The sequence below is a fragment of the Thamnophis elegans genome, chromosome Z, assembly GCF_009769535.1.
Source record: "Thamnophis elegans isolate rThaEle1 chromosome Z, rThaEle1.pri, whole genome shotgun sequence".
NCBI classification, from domain to species: Eukaryota; Metazoa; Chordata; class Lepidosauria; order Squamata; family Colubridae; genus Thamnophis; species Thamnophis elegans.
The window spans coordinates 112,481,198-112,496,986 of NC_045558.1; the positions used below are offsets into that span (position 1 = coordinate 112,481,198).

At 34.1% G+C, this 15,789-nt stretch overlaps 2 pseudogenes; one reads left to right on the forward strand and one right to left on the reverse strand.

Moving 5' to 3' along the window:
- The first annotated feature begins 4,320 nt into the window (after positions 1 to 4,320).
- Positions 4,321 to 5,242, forward strand: LOC116521512 (annotated as a pseudogene).
- A 7,936-nt stretch (positions 5,243 to 13,178) lies between these two features.
- On the reverse strand, positions 13,179 to 14,122 carry LOC116521513 (annotated as a pseudogene).
- Between the last annotated feature and the right edge of the window lie 1,667 nt (positions 14,123 to 15,789).

The window sequence follows — 15,789 nt, forward strand, 5'->3', positions numbered from 1 at the left end:
CTTCAAATTGAGATTTGGTTGGAGGCCATTCCGAGTTTATCTTCAAGCAATTAGTAAAACTCTACTGGCCAGCTACACAGCTGTGGAAAGAGGCAATAAATCACCCCTTTCTTTGAAATTTTTAAGGCTCCGTAGGGCTTTGCAAAAAGTTTCAAAAGATAAAGATTGTAACGAGACAGTTCAGCATGCTTGTCGCCATTTTAAGTGTCTCTTTATTAGCTAGGTTAACAGAAGAAAGTCTTGTAAAATTGAAGCTAATTAGTAAAACTCTGCTGGCCAGCTGTGAGGCAAAGTAATAAATCACTCCCTTCCTTTGAAGTTTGAAACTCCGCAGAGCTTTACGAGGAGATTCAGAAAATAAACATTGTTATGGAGCAATTCAGCAGGCTCGTCGCCATTTTAAGTGCCTCTTTAAGTAACTAGATTAACAGAAGAAGATCTTGTAAAAATGAAGCTAAGATTTGAATAAGCAATTAAAGTTCTCACATATGAATCCTGCTCGTGTTAAAATCAAATAAATCAAGCCTTGTTCTGAGTAGGAGACAGCTTACTTCATGCTGCAAAAGCAGATGGAGATCCCCGGTGCGGAGACAGTTCTGCCCTTAGCTGCCCCCCCCTCTCCTCGCAGACAGACAAGCTGCAAAGATCAGAAGGCAGGACCCTCTCCTTCCCTTCTTTGCCCGAAGAGTAATGTAAACAACCTGTCAAACATCTGATAGATGATTGTAGATGATAACGCGACCAGGAATTCGGGAGCAGATATGTTAAGCTGCTACCATCAGTAAGCCTCTCCCAGGAAGTCCCTGATCTTTTATTTTTGAACAGGCAAATACAGACTCTTTCAAAGAAAGAAAACCATCAGCAGCCAATCCCTTTGGATGACAGACTGCATCACACATCAATGCAACAATTCCTTTCTTGCATAAGATTATACCATTATATTCAACCTGGGATGAACACTTCCAAGTAGTGTTAACCATTCATAACTATTATAATAATTGATAAAAGGATCATGTAGTACACCACATCCATGTAAAACCTGTTGTTTTTATTCCAGTCTAGGATAACTGCAATACCTCCACTCAGCTAAATATTATTTTATTTTAACAAATTCTTAGGCAGGCAGCTAGGCAGCAAGGAAATTAAATGCAAAGCAAAAGTTTCTAGAATGATCAATATTTTATATGTAGTAGACCCCATAAAATTGGCAAAGGAGGATATACTGCAGAATACAAATAGGAATATACATAACATTTATCTGCTGATAAGGCGCATTAATGAAAACATCCCTGCAAGCACTAATCTACTTTATGTGTGGCTCCATTTTGGAGCCATCTGGTTCTCACTAATGACAGAAATAGTAATATTGTAAATTGTGAATATTCAATTAATAGATGGAAAATTCAGAAATCATATTTAAAAGAACTTATTTACACTATTCATAATTAATGGAACACATAACTATCACAATACAGGTCAGAGACAGCTGTGAAATGGGCCGTAAAATCACTTCAGATAATGGTTGATTATGAAATATAACTAAGATATTTGTAAAAAAAAAAATGGAAAGGCCAACATAAGAAAAAGCAGGCACTAGGGAAATAGTAAGGTCATTCTCAACAAGCTTTGCATCTGGCCTGAAACATGGAAGTCCCTTTGCTTTCATAAGATGTCATAAAGATGTCACTCATGATCTTATGGGTAGTAAAGGAATATCATATTTTTATCAAATATAAGAAATGCATGCTGTTCGTTATCAGCCTGAGGGCAGAAATAGAAAAGGTGGTTGTGGATATATATTTTCTTCTTTATCTCTTGATTTCAAGTTATGGATGATGATGATAAATCAGCACAATGAATCTCGAAGGTTCTTTGAGTTTTTAGAGAAATTGCTCAACTCTCCAACATGGTAACCGAATAAATCATTTATTGTGGTGGAATGTAGTCTGGATAATAAGGAGGGAGGGAGTGCATTCCACAGGAGCAAGAAAGTTCAAATAGCTTCTGTAAGAGAAAGTGGATGAAGACAGCTCATCCTTAATAGTGCCCAGAATATTGATTTTATGGGGCTAGTGGCATCTTTTAATTCAGCAAGGTTTTGTCTATAGGTGAGAAACAATAGAGAAATCTGTTAAGAAGAAAAAAAATAAACACAAAAATCTGTCCGTAAAATAGTATTCTGGATGTTGAAATCTGTTATAGAATATACATATGTCATGAAAGCCTTCTTGCTTAATTCCCATTTGAGCAGGGAAAACAATAGCTGCTAATTGCTAATGATGTTTAAAAAATTAAGCTGCTCATAATATTGTTAATGTTTTTTGTATGGTCTCGAGGGAAGCTGGAGAGTCATATAAATATAAAGTCAGCTTATTATTAAGCTTGTCCAATATAAAGTCAAATGTTCCCTTAGTGATACATCTTTTTCAAGACTAAATAAGGGTAGCAATTATCAATTACAGGACTCAAATATACTAAACAGAGACAATAATTGTCTCTTTTGTCAAGAAAATATGTAAGTTATTTTGGTATTGATTATTTTTCAGGAAAGCATTCAAGGCATTTTGGATAAATTGGCATTTATATCGATGACTTGACTTTGTATTAGATGCATTTCTATTTTTTTTTTTCCGTTGGGCAAGATTTAATAAAATGAAATTAAAACCTGGTGATTTTCTGTAATAGAAAATGTTTTAGGGGTAGGAGATCAATAAAGAGAAAATTGTTTTCGGAAATATAGACTAGAAATGTTGGTTGAGTTTTTTAACAAATCAGAATTAGCATAATATCTACATACATCTGCATATGAGGGTTAATATTTAAAATGGTTAAATATTTGATTCACTTTTAACTAGAGTGCTGAAACTTTAATAATCCCTAATTATTGTAGAGTGTGCTTACATTATAGCAAAAAAAGGTTGGACAAAATCCCTCTTCAGTAGTATTTGGAGGGCATATTCAACTATGTTTTTTAGCTTAACTTAAAAAGTCAGTGTTAAGTTATCTTCCTCTATTAAATTAGAAAAGAATCTAATATGCATTTTTAAAAATTCAAAAATTTATGTCTCCAGACCAACACTTATCTATGGGTGGAATGATTCATTCAAAGACATCCATATGACAGCATGTAAGTGTGTTAACTATACTAAGTGATAAACTGAAAAAATATGGTGGTGACTAGGAATGACAAAAATGTATCATGGAATGAAAGAGGTGATTGAGACTAAATATTTTTTGTTTTTGTTTTGTTTTTTTGTTTTCCTCTTTCCTCTCTTTCTCCTAACTTTATCATTTTTTTGAATGTCTTATTTCCATTGGTATCTTATATTAAGATAACTCTCAATAAAATCTTTTATTGAAAGAAAGATTAGATGGGACATTAATATAGTTTCTTTATTTCTTATTGTTCTGATATAAATGTACTTTAACTATATCATTTTACATAGTACCAGGTGAATATGGAGATGAGAATTTTAATCTTATATTATGTACTGCCAGGGCAACTTTATTAAATAATGTCATACATTCCAGAAGTACAAAATAAAAATTTAACTAATAAATAGTCATATTACCTCTTCACTAATATCTAAAATAAATACTATAAACCCAAATATTAATAGTTGAAAATTTGTGGGAAATACCACATTGATTAGAGTTACAGCAACCAGCAATGCAAATGGAAACACTTGAGGGAACACCTGACTTCAAATAAGTCTCTTTTTAAATATTTTATATCCTGTAACTACTATAATTATTGTACACCCTGTAATAATAAAGACAGTTGAATACAACTGAGCTGTATTATGACCGAACAATAACCTGAACACAACCCAACAATGCTTTTCTTTGGTGTATCCATTCCTTACCCAGAAAAAAAAAGATTTAGTGGTGAAAGTGAAATAATAAATTAAAATTTCAATTTTTTCCAGGCCATCTCCCAGGATGAAACCTACATCTTTTATCTTATTTTTCAGTCTCCTCTCTGTGTGTAGGTGTGATATAAATTTTCTCAGTGCTAAATGTATACTTGCCAGGTTCTCCAGAGTTGTAGGCAAACATTTTAGCCATAAAAGGAAAAATAATTAGAATGGAAGAAGGAAGGGGGGGGGAATAAAGACTTTCTGGTTAGTTCTTTCATCAATGATTAATTGCAATAGAGAGAGAGTGTGTTCTGAGTGGACATCAACATTCTTTCATGTCATAGTTCTCTTTCAATCGTCACTTTGTTATTATATTTTCCCTTCTGTTCCAATATGAATCAAGCTGTAGCGGTTTCAATTTAATGATATTCTCACCTCTGATTTCCTACATAGCTTAAAGATGGAGAATCAAACAATTGTCTCTTACTTTTTGCTACTGGAATTCTCCAAAGATCGGCATCTGCAGCTTTTGCATTTCATCTTATTCTTCCTATTATATCTGATAATTACAACAGCAAACCTTATCATCATCTCTGCAGTAGCTTTTGACCATCGACTACACAGCCCCATGTATTTGTTTCTGGTGAACTTGGCAGTACAGGATGTGGTATTGTTTCAGCCATTGTCCCCAAATCCATGATAAATTCTCTCATGAACACCAGATACATCTCTTACTTGATTGCTTTGCACAAGTATTGATCTTTAACTGCTTTGAAGCTTCTGATCTCTTCCTCCTGACAGTGATGGCATATGATCGGTACGTTGCCATTTGCCAACCTTTGCACTATGAGTTGGTGATGAATTGGAAAGCCAGTATCAAAATAATGATTCTGGTGTGGGTGACAAGTTTTCTCTATGGTATGTTGCACACCATTGGTACTTTTTACATCCCTTTCTGTTCTAATGTTGTCAACCAGTTTTTCTGTGAAATCCCATATTTGCTAAAACTGTCCTGCTTTGGGTTCAATTTAGTTGAAGTTGGATTCATTGTGGCTAGTATAATCACTTTAGGATTAGGTTGTTTTATTTTTATCATTGTCTCCTACACGATGATCCTCAAGGTAGTTTTGAAAATCCCTTCTGTGAAAGGAAGGCAGAAGACCTTTTCCACGTGTCTTCCCCACCTTACAGTCTTTTCAATGTTTTGGGTAACAGTGAGCTTAGCGTATCTGAAGCCTCCTTCTAACACCAAATCATATTTAGATTTCATACAAACTGCCCTTTACTCTTTACTTCCACCTCTGTTTAACCCAATCATCTATAGCATCAGAAACAAGAATATCAAATCTGCTTTGGCTAATTATGGACTTTCTGATATTTGATAATATTTTCTGTTCTATTTTTCCCCACACTGAATCTTTTAAGAAGCAGCCCCCCATTAAGCGGAAAATCAAAGTCATGAATTCCCCGTGTCAATAGTCTTTAAGATATAAGAGAAGAAATTCAGTTGAGAGGTTGAATTAGTGGAGCATATCTCATACATTCCTACATAACTTCTTGTTTTTTTTAATATAAATTTTTATTTTTATCAAACAGACAACACACACACACACACACACACACACACAACAATAAAAAACAAAAAAGACAAAAAAAGCATCATCACATATAGCATGTCATTTGGTTACAAGTGTTTTTACATCCATATTCTCGAATAACATTTACCATCACAGATTTTTCATCTAGTATAACTAAATACCTCGCTTTCATTGTACAGTATACGTTCAATTGCAATTAGTATTATTCTTTTTTTCCAATAAACCTAATTCCCTTACATTCTTGATTGTCTATTTGATAACAGTATACCATTATATAATCCCAATGTGGAAAAAAATTTACCAACCATTTATATTTGTATGTCACTATTTTCAATTGTGCATAATTCCACCAATCAACTATCGGGTATGCTTATGTTCATTATTATCCTTGTATATCATACATTCAAACAGAAATCTTATTCCTTCATTTTTCAACAAAATATTCTAAATAGTCACTACATATATATACCAATTTTTAATTATTCCTTATTAAAATTATTTATCAACAAGATATCATTGTAATATATTCTTAGGGTTATACATTATATCACCAATCCTCTATCAAGTATACATAAAATCATTGTTATCCTTATCCTTTTTAAAACAAAAAATTCTAAAATATTCAATTCATAGATGTATCAGTTTTTCATTGTATCATTGTTAGTCTATTTCACAGCATAATTGTGTTATCATTTAACTCCTTCAGTTAAAACATGAGTAAAACATTTTTCATTTCCATGTTTTTTCCCCCAGTCACTGATAAAACAAGTCCCATATCTTATAAAATTGCTTGTCTTCTTGTTCTCTAATTTCAAGTGTCAATTTACTCATTTCAGCACAGTCCATTATTTTTTCGAATAACTTCTTCCTGTTTTGGTATTGTTTCATTTTTCCAGTTTTTTGCAAATACGATTCTGGCTGCTGTTAACATGTTTACAATCAGATATTTAATCTTTGTTATAGATTTCTGGTATGATTCCCAATAAAAAGACCTCTGGTTTAAAGTGTATGTGTTGTGTGTCATTTTCTCAAACCACATGTGGATTTTAGTCCAGTATCTTTTAGCTTCAATGCAAGTCCACCACATGTGGTAATATGAGCCCGGTATCTGATGACATTTCCAACACTTTTCTGATTTATTCTTGGACATTCTTGCAATTCTCGTTGGGTAGATGCCACCTGTAAAACATCTTATGCATATTTTCTCTATATGCAGTAGACATTGTCATTTTATAGTTTTGAGACCACAGTTTCTGCTATTTCTATAAATCAATCCCATACCTAAAAATTTTCCCCCAAGCTATCATAGTTTCTTTAACTTGTTCTTCTTGTAATTTAACCTCCAATAAGTATCCAAATAGTTTTTTAATTACTTTTTCATCAGTGCCTGTTAAGATTTCATCTAACTCAGTCAATTTATTGTAAAAACCTTTTGATTTTCTATCTTCATTATATCTAGATTGTATCTGTACATATGAATACCAATTAATTTCTATCACTTCTTGTTTCAACTCTTGGATAGATTTGAGTTCACCCTCTGCATTCAATATTTCACATACCTAACTGTTTGTTCCTTTTTATATATTATGGATATGAAAATGCTTCAATTGTTGATATCCAGACAGGAATTTTTAAGTAGTGTAAACTTTTAACCTTTTCCCAGTTTAATAACAAAGCCTCCCTTATATAATGTCTTCTAAAATAGCCATGTGCTTTAGTTCCCTTATACCATAAAAAGCATACCATCCCAACAGTAAGTCATGACCTTCCACATTCAATAGTCTAGAGTTTTTTAGTGTTATCCACTCCTTAATCCACAACAAGTTTGTTGCTTGGTAGTATAACTCCCAATCAGGTAAGCACAATCCTCCTCTAATTCTAGCATCTTGTAACAGTTAAGTTTATTCTAGCTTTTTTCCCTTGCCAAATAAACTTCAAGACTATTTTATTTAGGTCTTGAAAAAAATCCTTACCCAATCTGATTGGGATTGTCTGGAACAGGTATAAAATTCTAGGTAGAATGTTCATTTTAATTGTAGAAATTCTTCCCATCACTGAAGGTTGTAAATATTGCTCTGTTCTTTCTAACAATTTGAGTGCTGTTTCTAGTGGATCTTCAAGAATAAAACTAAATCATCTGCAAATGCTTGTAGTTTATATTCTTTTTTAATTTTCATTCCTCTTATTTCTTCTTCTTCTCTGATCTTTCTATTTAGAATTTCTAATGTTAAGACAAAGAGTAACAGTGAAAAGGGCAACCTTGTCTCATACCTCTCTTTATTTCAATAGGATCTGTCAATTCTCCATTTACCATTATCTTTGCTGTTAGTTTATGTTCATTTAACATTGGGATAATGAATTAAACACAACTTCTAAGAGTGAAATAGCATAATAAATGAAATAGCTTTATAAGAGAGTACTAAGTGGTCTAGCTTTTTCATCACTCAGTTTTACTGGCCTGTCTCGCTCCTATGTTGTTCTGAAGCAAGGAATTGATGATTGATCTTTGTTAGAAGAATTATATAACTGTTACCATGTTTTAAACTTTGTCTCAAATCATTGAAAGTAGAAAAAGATGATCCTCTCAGATTTCTTACATATGGCAATAAATCTTGATTCTTCAAACACTAAACCCCATATTCTCAATTTTTTTGTATGTGTGATTGAAGGTCACAGTCATGAACTGGTAGAAAATTACTCTTTGTAGACAATCCTTGTAAACTGCATGTCTTCTGTAATACACAGAAATCTAACTCTACACAGCCATCTGTATTCCAAGGATGTAGGAGAGTGAAGAGATTCGGCTGTGATGCGAACCTATGGCATGCGTGCCACAGGTGGCATGCAGAGTCATTTCTTATGCCACATGAGGCATTGCCCTGTCAGTTTGTGTGTGCAGGCCAGATGATTTCGGCCTTCATTTTTTACCATTTTTTCTCCCTCCCGAGACTTCAGGAAAGCCTCCTGTCACCTCCAGAGGGAGAAAAACAACCCAAGCACAAATAGAAGTTTGGGAACTGACTTCCGGTTGCACGTTGAGCCATTTTTTCTCCCTCTGGAGGCTTTAGGAGGCTTCCAGGCAACCCAGAAGTCAATTCCTGAATTTCCAGTTTGTGCGTTGGGCCATTTTTTTGGCATCTGGAGACTTCAGAAGGCGTCCCTGAAGCCTCTGGAGAGAGAAAAATGGCTCTACAGGCAACCTGGAAGTCCATTTGCGAACTTCCGGTTTGTGTGTGGGCTGTTTTCCCCTCCGGAGGCTACAGGAGGCTTCCCTAAGCCCCTGAAGGGCAAAATATGGCCCTATGGGTAACCCAGAAGTTTAGAAATGGACATTTAGAACAATTAATCAGTGGAACATCTTGCCTCAAGAGGCTGTGAGTACTCCAACACCCGAGGTTTTTAAGAAAAGATTGGATAGCAATTTGTCTGAAGTAGTATGGGTTTCCTACCTAAGTACAGGTTGGACTAGAAGACCTCCAAGGTACCTTCCAACTCTGTTCTGCTAGAATTCAAAATTATAACTGTGTGAAAAGGCACTGTGTACTCAGGTTATTGTAAATGCTATTCAAGCACATAATTTGATTTTGGAGCTTATGTAGAAACTTCAGAGTTGCTTGTGTGCCCTACATACCAAGCCTTCAATGCTCGCTATAAGACATAGGGTTACAAATGGAGGTAACCTGGGTCTAACTTTCTTTTGAATATTTACAAGTCAACTTCCTTTTCTCCCTAACATGGATACAGGTTTGTTTTGGTGATTCATGGCAAATCATCCACTGATTCAATGCCTTCCAGACACAGCAGGAGTATCAGAGAGAGTGAAGAATGCTAACAGGATAATTAAAAGTCTATGAAGAATCTCAGTTATCCAGGTGATAGGGGTATCAACAGTGGTTTTTATTTTGAAAGGCAACTAAACTCAATTTTGTAGACAAACAAGACATTTCACTTCCTATTCTAGAAGCTTCATCAGTTGCATTGGACACTGTGGGAGATGGAAGGACAGTTACTGACAGTTGAGATTAGTTGGTGGGAGGGAGAATGGTGGGTTCTGTCACGATGATGGTGGGGGGAGATGGAAATGGAAAGATTGTGCTTGTATTGCAGTCAACTGATCTTAACACTCTCTGAGAACCATTGTAGTTACTTGGAGTATTATCTGTGACCTCAGGGTCACCTGAATCAGAGGTGTGACATCTTCTTGGAACAGCCAAAGGACTGTAATTGGGGATAGGTGGTTAATTATAATTAAAGGTAATTAAAATTAAGGATATGGTTTTATTTGACTATAAGATGAACTGAAGTATAAGATGCACCAAGGTTTTGAAGAGGCAAATAAAAAAAGGTTTTACACTCTGCAAATCTCCCAAAATGGCCCATTTTTTTTGTGAAAACAGGCCTGGTTTTTTTTCAAAAAGAAAACCATGAATAGCTTTAGGAGGCTTGTAGCAGGGCAAAACTGAGCAAAAAACTGCCCATTTTCACCTCATACTACTATCCCAGTCCCCAGGAGCACTCTGGATACCTCCTAAAAGCTATGCATGGTCATTTTGGTGAAGGGGCAGGATTTGTGTGGCAGAAAATGCTGTACTCAGTGTAAAGACTCACCCAGATTTTCAGCCTCTTTTTTGATAGAGAAATGTGCATCTTATACTCTGAAAAATACGGTAATTAAAACTTTTTCAGACAATATTTTCCAGGAGACACAGTGGAAGTGGTCCAGTGTCTTTTGTATTATTTCAATTAATAAATAGACCCAGAAATTATTGTGGCCTATCTTCACATTGTTTGTCATCCTCCTTGTACAATTAAGAGTTTGGAACGCCATCCTTGACGCTCACTAAAAAAAGATGAATTTTTACATTCTGATCTTTTATTTTTGAACAGGCAAATAGACGCTCTTTCAAAGAAAGAAAACCATCAGTAGCCAATCCCTTTGGATGACAGACTGCATCACACATCAATGCAACAATGAGATTAGGTTCCTTCCTTGCAGAATATTATACCATTATATTCAATCTGGGATGAACACTTCCAAGTACTGTTAACCATTCATACTATTGTAATAATTGCTAAAATGATCATATAGTACACCACATCTATGTAAAACCTGTTGTTTTCAGTCTATGATAACTTGTAGTCCACCACATCCATGAAAAAAGTTGAGTTTAATGGTTTTATAGAAAGGTTGGATATTCGGATAAAAAAGAGATAAATTAAAGGTCTGAATAGATAGATAAAGCAATGAGACTTTTAGTTGGGGAATCCTAATTGAATTAACTTACCTGGCCTCTAATACAGTTTGAAACCCTGCAAGTAGTAAAATAATCGAAATTTGGAATGAGCTACATTGTTTAAGATTACAGATGATGGAAGCTGTGTTAATGTAGTGGGTTTATTGATCTTTCTTGTTTTTCTTTTTTTGTGTGTGTGTTTTTTTTTCTTTTCTATTTTTTACTAGTAAATCTGTGAGGAGCAATGGACACGGATAAAATATATATGTGGATATGGATATAAGGCAGGTGGGAAGGTAAAAAATTTACATGTGGATGTGGGTAAGGATAGAATGGGAGGTGTTGGAAATGAAAAATGAAAGAAGTACTTGAGTTTAATGGTTTTATAGAAAGGTTTGGATATTTGGATAAAAAAAGAGATAAATAAAGGTCTGATAGATAGATAAAGCAATGAGACTTTTAGTTGGGGAATCCTAATTGATTAACTTACCTGCCTCTAATACAGTTTGAAACCCTGCAAGTAGTAAAATAACCGAAATTTGGAATGAGCTACATTGTTTAAGATTTACAGATGATGGGAAGCTGTGTAATGTAGTGGGTTTATTGATCTTTCTTGTTTTTCTTTTTTTGTGTGTGTGTGGTGTGTGTTTTTCTTTCTTTTCTATTTTTTACTATTCCCTTTTTTCTGTTTTTCTTTTATTTTTCTTAACTTTAAAGTTAGCTGGCTTTATTATACTCAAGTGCTTGTTAAAGAACTATGCCGGGTATGGGACCTGGGAAGCCGTAAGGGGGTTAGGGAGGGGGGATGATAGGGGGGAGGGGGGAGGGTGGAATTACAGTTTCAATCTTAGAACAATAAGAATTCACTTGTATACTGCGGCTCGTTTTCTTTTTTTTCTTTTTCTCTTTATTTTCTAATAAACTGAATAGATTAATTGTAGGGATACACCAAAGTGAGGAGAAGAGGGAAAGAAAGAGGGAGAAGTAAAGAGGGCGCGAGAGGGGAATGTAAGGAGGTGAGATGGAGGGGAGGGGGAGATGTCTGAGGGGGAAGGGAAGTAGAAGAGGGGAATGCTGGAGGGGGGGAAATGAAAGTTGGAGGGGGAGAAGAAAGGGTGTATTGGGGATTGAAGTGTCATGTGGGGGTTTTTTGTTTTTTTGTATGGTGGATTTTTTCCTTTTTTTGTTTTTTGTTACGCACAGTATATAAGTGATTGTATAAAATGAAAATGAAATGAAATAAATAAATGTATATAAGAGAAATATCCAAAGATATGATTTCATTACAAATTGGATTCTCTATTTGGAATACAGTAGAATTTCCATATTGCTTATATAGACCATGTGTAGCTAATAGAGTATTAGTCAAGTTGTAGATATCTAATCATATCTATAACAATCCATCAGCAGAAATCTTGAGATTTTGACAATATCCAAATTGTGTAGCATCTTGAGCACTTCTTTGAGAAACTTCTCAGAAAAAGATTGGACAATATCCATAGACCTACAGCAAGACCATGAATATGCTGATGGTTTAGGATTTTATAACTGCAACATACATTGCTGTCTATGCAGAATACCATCATCAATAAGTTTAAATTCATCACTGTTTCAGTGTTTTTGTCTTGGTTTAGGTGCTGACTGATTCCACAACAGCAAATGTTGCTTCAGCACTATTGGTTCTTTTTAGCCTATTTTTTAATGGTTTGAGAAATAAATAGAGTGAATCCTAGATGGAGAGCAACAATAAATAATAAAAATATTGTTGTGGTACTTGTAATGCCTTGACAAAGTGGATACTGTTACTATGTCCATAGTTGACATACGGCTATATGAAGTTGGTCAACTGTATTTGCTTGCACACAGCTATCCTAAGTGAAGCAGCTATTACCCAGAAAAAAACAGCACCAGGGTGATACACAGACAGTAAAGATATCCTGTTGTCTCAACCACAACATCACAGGAGCAAATATTGACTACAAAAGAATTTGCTATTATCCGTTACCCTGGCCCCAATCCATTTTAAATGGCTAAAATAACCCACTTCCACGCAAAATCAGACACCTGTGATGCACATTTCCCAGAGTGTTCTGAGCCTGATTTCAAGATTGTTATCCTTAAAAAAGAAAATGAGAGAAAAGAAATACATTTCATGATCAAATACTTGGGCAAAGAAGACTTAAAATAATCTTCCATTGATTAAAAATTCAGCCAAACTTCTTATCCCAATATACATTGTAATAAATATATTAATGTTAAATGTGGATGTCACACATATTCTTCTTTTGCTTAAAGTTACTACTGGTAATTCCAACTTTTTAACCATTTCATACAAGTGCCTGGGTGCAATTTTATGAACTATTCTCAATGCATCTAAATAAGTAAATTGTAGTTCTCAAGGCTTAAATAATAATAGAGATATTATTTTTCAGGATAACAAAATTTGTGGATTTTTTTATTCTTTAAAAAATGTTGTTTAGTTATTCTTAGCAGAATTTTCTATTTTGATTTGCAAATCTTTGATTAAACAATTTCCATACAGCTGCTTTGATATCCTTATTTCTCATGCTATAGATTACAGGGTTCATCATTGGAGGGATCACAGAGTAGATCACTGCAAAGACCTCATCCCAATTGTAAGAAGATCCAGAATTTGGTATGAAATAGGAAAATATACCTGTACCAAGTAATAAACACACAACAAATATATGAGGAATGCAAGTAGAGAAGGCCTTTTGTCTACTGGCCATCGAGGGCATGCTCAATACCGCCTTAAGATTTTTACATATGACATGATAATTAACATAAAACAAACAACACCAAGCAAAGCACTAAAAAGAAGAACAGAGATTTCATTAAATTTGGGGTCGAAGCAGGAAATCTTCATGAGGTGTGGGATTTCACAGAAGAACTGATGGATGACTGTGGAACAGAAAGGCAATGAAAAAAGGGTTCCTGTGTGCATGACAGCATTAAGAAATCCCAGCATCCATGCACTCCCTGCCATTTGAAAGCAGCTTCCCCATTTCATCATAGACATATAATGTAAAGGATGGCAGATAGCCACATATCTATCATAAGCCATAGCAGTGAGAAGGAAAATGTCTGAGGACATAAAGAAAAGAAAGAAAAACATTTGTGCAGCACATTCAGAATATGATATCTTTCTTACATTCATGAGGGCACTGGCTATTGATCTGGGAATGGTGACAGTAGTGGATCCCAAGTCAACAATTGCTAAATTGACCAGAAAGAAATACATTGGTTTATGGAGATGCTTGTTCACTTCCACCAGCATGATGAGGAGAAGATTTCCTATCAGGATAGCCAGATACATCATGAGGAAGACCACAAAGTGCAAAATCTGAAACTCCCGTTTGTCAGAAAATCCCATAAGTAAGAAATCTATGATGATAGTTCTGTTTGTCATCACGTCATTGGATTTTTAGCTGCCAGAGAAAGGAGTATCATGTTAACAAACCTCTTCCATTTTTTACAAAACTCTACAAGTCAAATCTTTTATTTCATGATGATATGGTCATTTCCATAACATAGAAAATTAGATTTATAAAATTAAGTTAGTTCTTCAATAATCACATCCTAGATCAAGGAACCATTTCTGCAGGAGAAGTATATATTATTGTGCAATATTTTATTGTTTACTCAATCAGATAATTCCAATCTGATTTAAACTTTAGACAGAAATTTATTCCTTTGCAACATGCAAAGGCTTTAAACATATTATTTGGTACTATGCAGTATACAAAGCGTGTGAATGAGGCTCAACAGCAAGCCTAATTAGATTCTTTACCTGTAAAGTAAGTTTACCATGGCCTGTTAGCATTTCACAAAACTTTAACTATTAAAAAAGAAAAGCCATATAAGCTTCTTATATAAAAATATGATCTCATATAATGAGACTATACAAACCAATTTATACTAATAGTAGTGTGATAACTCTATTACACATCTTAAGGCCACATTTAGACCTAAAAAGATAGTTCTTCAATATCAGATTCCTTTTATCAAATTAAAAAAAAATCATAGAAGAAAATAGCATAATTAGTGTTATCAAATTTTAGAGCAGTTGATTTTTTTTTTCCCACATCACCATGGATTACTGATTTCACCATTTTTTGAAATTGAAGATAGATATTTCTTCTAATATTACAGAGATATTGTGGATATCATTTTTACTTATACCCACCTCCAAATCTCAGCCATGAGATATATCCAAACCTGAAATAAGTCAGGTTTTTTATTACAAATTTAATTGGATTATCTGCATGCAGTATAGTAGAATTATCATATTGCTTGTGTAGATCTTATGTAGACAATGTAATATTATTGAAGAAGCCTGAATCTAATTAACTAATGATATCTACAACACTTGATAAAGCTCCAGATTTGATATATTAGTTGATTAGCATAAGTACTGGAGTTGTATCATTGTAATGTTAGATTTCTCTTTCCATATTATAGCCTATTTTTGTATAAACAATGAATAAAATAGAAAATCCCTCTTGATTAAAAGGCATAAGAAGACAGGTTTTTGAAAACTTCCACATTGAATCTTTCTTGAATACGTTTTTAGAAATTTAAAATATAAAAACTTACTTTTCCTCATTGATCCTTTTAAACTGATAACAAAAATGATCATAGAAGCCACTCTGTGCTCATTTCTTTTCTTCTGTTTGTTTATATTTCTTTCACAACCCACAACCTCTCAAAAACCTTTAGTGGTAGATTTACAACACAACCCTGCTTCAAGCATAGGTGCATGATGCAGATTAATGGAGAAAAAGCTAGCATTGAACATAATTAATATGAGCATTATATAGTGGAAATGAATATTTAATTAGTATCTAGAGTTTATATTTCTTTTTCAAAAACAGACATAAATTTATTTAAAAAAAGAAAACCTTTTTTTTCTCACTAACATACTATCTTTAATCTCTCCTTCTACAGCTACCGTTCATGTAATCCAGCAGTTACATGCTACAAATTTGGTGAGATTCAGACTTGGCTTCCTTAATATTTGTTAACTAGTCACATAGGGAACATAGACACAATATTAAAGAACTCTATAGACAAAGG